Source organism: Tachyglossus aculeatus, chromosome 17, assembly GCF_015852505.1.
Source record: "Tachyglossus aculeatus isolate mTacAcu1 chromosome 17, mTacAcu1.pri, whole genome shotgun sequence".
Taxonomy (NCBI): Eukaryota; Metazoa; Chordata; class Mammalia; order Monotremata; family Tachyglossidae; genus Tachyglossus; species Tachyglossus aculeatus.
In genome coordinates, this window is record NC_052082.1 from 28,709,100 (window position 1) to 28,713,777 (window position 4,678).

The 4,678-nt window shown below is 42.8% G+C and overlaps 1 pseudogene; it reads left to right on the top strand.

The window, feature by feature from the left end:
- The first annotated feature begins 1,040 nt into the window (after positions 1-1,040).
- On the top strand, positions 1,041-2,382 carry LOC119939024 (annotated as a pseudogene).
- Positions 2,383-4,678: the final 2,296 nt, after the last annotated feature.

Sequence of the window (4,678 nt, forward strand, 5' to 3'; positions counted from 1 at the left end):
AGAGAAGTCAAGTAACTTGCCCAAAGTCACACAGCTGACAAGTGGCGGAGCCGGGATTTGAACCCAAGACCTCTGACTCCAAAGCCCGTGCTCTTCGCTGAATGAGTGAATCCCAAATTAGAGAAGTAGCGTGGCCCAGCAGATAGAGCCCGGGCCTGGGATTCAGAAGGACCTGGGTTCTAATCCCCGCTCTGCCACTTGTCTGCTTTGTGACCCTGGGCAAGCTGCCCTACTTCTCTGGGCCTCGGTTCCCTCATCTGGAAAATGGGGATCGAGACTGTGAGCCCCACGGGGGACAGGGACCTGATCTGTGACCTTGGACAAATCACTTCACTTCTCAGGGCCTCAGTTGCTTCATCTGTAAAATGGGGATTGAGTACCCGTTCTCTTATTTGGACTGTGAGTCATATGTGGGACAGGGATTATGTCCCACTTAATTGACTCTCATTAGTCACTTAATGGCTCAATACCTCAGCCTTATCTATAAAATGGAGATTGAGCACCTGTTCTCCCTATCTTCTACCTTAAATTTCCACCACTCCAACAGCTGCACTTTCTTACCAGTGTCTTTAGGAGTTCTTGTGGCTTAAGAAAAGGATGTAACAGAGCCCCCAAGGTGACCTAGCTCCATGACAGAGGGAATGCATATGATCAGATTATTTTAGATCACCCCAGTGCTTAGCCCATTGCTTGACACTTACCTGCTTAATAAATACTATAATTCTCATTATGCCCTTCTACTTTGAAGGAGTAGCAATCTAGTAGAGAGGTTTGCTTTGCTTTTATGAAAAGAAAAGTAATTGAACACTGAACTATGCATGTTCAACTGTTGCTATAGTGATGCTTATTACATCTGTTTATAGCAAAGGTAAAAACATAAAAGGAGGTTGACTCAGATATCTTAATGGAAAAACTTAGCCATTCATTAAAACCTCCACCTGGAGAATAGTGAAGCGAAAGGTCAAGGAACTTGGTTGTCAGTGGGACAAAAAAAAATGAATTTCATGACAATAAGAATAATTCCTAGCTGAAAGTTTAACATGAATTATGCATTTAAGTCACCTGTTGTTTTGGTGAGTTTTCAGGAACGTAAATTTTATCATGTTACCTGGTATATGAATAACAGCAATATTGGATGCTGGAAGAGTACAAGAAGAGCAGTGACAGGGAACAATGAGAGCATTTTGGAGCATGAAAGGAAAGAAACAGTTTATTATGGAGCAGAAATCTATCCCCAGAGTCGGATATTGTAAAGCCATGCAGGGACTCCCAGTTGCAGCACATTCAATGATAGTAGGCAGCTGAGATTAGCAAGAAATGACTCAAATGATGAAAGCAGTGATTTGAGAAGCCATAAATGATTTACACCTACCAGCAGAGAAAACTTCACTGAACATAAACAATAGCATATGAAACTGAGGACAGTGAAACAGCCACAATGTGGTTTTGGGCAGGGCGGGGTTGCATTTTTTTTTTCAACACTTCAAGGTGTAACAGCTACCCAGTTGGACTGGGATGCCTACAAGGTGAGAAGAGGTCTCTTTGGCTGTTTGGTCCCTTGTGTCATTTCTGCATGAAACAGCTCTGTGGACAACTGCTGCCCCCACAGAAGCTGCGTGCAGGCCAAAGCACAGCCAATAAATCAAATCCCAAAACTCTGGAAGCAGTTTTATCATTTGGGCCGGGTCACTGGGACTATGGAAGGAATTAGCCTGAAGCATGGCAATGACTCATACATTGCTCCACCAGTAATCCAAAAAAGAATGAGTTTAGTCCGAAGACACTTTTTTTTGTGACAGAAATGAACAGGAAATCAGTGGACCTCCACCTTCCAAGAATCTAAGGAGCGATTCAGTGTACTACTCTTTTTATGAATGCTTATGCTATAAGAGAAGTCAGAACAGTGATCCATAGTCTTTTTGAGGCTGCTGTCTGGCCACCCTTCTCTTTGCACAATGTGAGTTTAAAAGTATGCGTTGGGATAATAATAATAATAATGACATTTATTAAGCACTTACTGTGTGCAAAGCACTGCTCTAAGCGCTGGACACTGTTCTAAGTGCTGGAGATGATAGAAGGAATTAGAAAATGTACCTCAGGAGATTGTTAAAAGTATGATGACATACTAGTGGTCGCCATTGTTGAGAACACAGCTGAAGAGAAGGATCTTAAAAAATGAAGAGTCCACACATTGAATCAATGCTAGGATCCTGTGAGGTATTAATCAGGCATCATGCAGTATATGTATGGGGAGAGACCTGGGAAAGGTATTTCATGTTCTATGACTATTGGTTCAGTATCTTGGTACAAATGAAGAAGGTGGGAATGGACCCTTCACAGCACCTGGCTGGTGAAAATGAAATTATATTGCAATACTTGTAGCTAATGAGCCCAGAATTACATTTCTATTCTGTTGTATTGTACTGTCCTAAGCTTTTACTGCAGTATTCTGCACACAGTAAGCACTCAAATACCTATGATAATGATATTTCAGTGTAAATCTGTTAAACTCAATCTTCAGACAAGCTTACTATTTTAATGCCAATCCACTATTACCAGGACTTGCTCATTGAAGGCAGGAATGAAGATTTAGAATCCTTTCATTCTTCACTTTCTGAGGCTGTGTCCAGGAATTTTATTTTTCTTTTTTCTGCTGATCGTGCAATTTGTAAACTCTATCAGAGGAAGTGATCAGAGTAGACTTATAAGCAGTCTTATGTGTGAATTTAGAAAATTATCCACTGCTTGACTTTTAACCTGCTTGAATCTGACCTGACAAATTGAAACAATATCAATCTGTTTTAACATCATTAACAATATTGAATTTTTGAGTTAGTTTATATTGGGGGGGCTTTAATTTTTTTTCTATTTAGTTATTAAGCACTTAATATGTACTGGGGTGACTAATAAACACTATAATCTGCAGGGAGGACATGGGAAAGGGGTTGGTGGCAAAACAGAAAAGATTGGCACACAGTGAGGATACACTAGAGGACTGGAGTGTAGAAACTGGGCTGTAGTAGGAGATGAGTGAGGTGAGATAGGATGGGTGAGATGATTGAATGCTTTAGAGCTGATAGTAAAGAGTTTGATGCAGAGAGGTGTATGGGTAGCCACTGGAGGTTCTTGAAGAGCAGAGACTGAATGTTTCTGTTTTAAAAATGATCTGCACGGCAGAGTTGAGCATGGATTGGAGTGGGAAGAGACAGGAAGCCGGGAATCAAAGAGGAACCAGGTGCAGTGGTCAAGGAAGGAAAGGTGTTTGGATCAGCAGGGTAACAATGGAGAGGAAAGGGTGAATTTTGTACCATCACTGTGAAGGTTAAATTGACAGGATTTGGTGACAGATGGAATATGTGAGTGGAATGAGAGAGATAAGTAGAGGACAATGCCAAGGTTGTGGGATTATGACAGAGTGCTCTGAACACAGTAAACGCTCAATAAATACAATTGAATGAATGAAAAGGGGAGGATCGTAGTATCGTATACAGTGATAGGAAATACAGGGAGAGGACAGGAATTGGGTCGGAAGATAAGTTCATTTTTGGACTTGTTTAATTTAAGATGTCGACGGAACATCCAGATAAAAATGTCCTGAAGTCTGAAGGAAATGCAAGATTGAAGGAAAGGCAGGATCCTACGTTAGATGTGGACGATGCGAAGGGTACGAAGAGGTTGGATGGAAGTGAAGCAGCGTGGCTCAGTGGAAAGAGCCCGGGCTTTGGAGTCAAAGATCATGGGTTCAAATCCCGGCTCTGCCAATTGTCAGCTGTGTGACTTTGGGCAAGTCACTTAACTTCTCTGTGCCTCAGTTACCTCATCTGGAAAATGGGGATTACTACTGTGAGCCCCTCGTGGGACAACCTGATCACTTTGTAACTTTCCCAGCGCTTAGAACAGTGCTTTGCACATAGTAAGTGCTTAATGAATGTCATTATTATTTATTTATTGAGCTGATGGGGGCCAGTGAGGTGGAAGGGGGATAAGTGGTGGGGCTGGGACAGGATGACATGGGGCCAATACGTAAGAAAAAGCGAAGTCCAGAGCTGCAGTAGCTGATGTGCAGACCCAATGCCCCAAGCAGCTTTCACAGTACTTGCGACCCCGCCCTTCCCAGCTGGGGGGAAACCACAAGTTCTAAAGCTGCGATTAGCGAGTCATTATATCATTAAATCATCTGTCCGGAGTGAATGAGAAAGCTATATCAAATCATTAGATGTGAGAGCTAATTGTTGACACATCCTTATCTCTCCAAGCTATTTACCAAACCTCAATCTAGTGGAGAGTGGAATTGAGAGCATCAGCACGGGTTTTGGAGTCAGAGGTCATGGGTTCAAATCTCAGCTCAGCCAATTGTCAGCGGTGTGACTTTGGGCAAGTCATTTCACTTCTCTGTGCCCCAGTGACCTCATCTGTAAAATGGGGATTAAGACTGTGAGCCCCCCGTGGGACAACCCGATCACCCTGTAACCTCCCCAGCGCCCAGAACAGTGCCTTGCACATAGTAAGCGCTTAATAAATGCCATTATTGAGAAGCAGCGTGGCTCAATGGAAAGAGCATGAGCTTTGGAGTCAGATGTCATGGGTTCAAATCCCGGCTCCACCAATTGTCAGCTGTGTGACTTTGGGCAAGTCACTTAACTTCTCCAGGCCTGTTACCTCGTCTGTAAAATGGGGA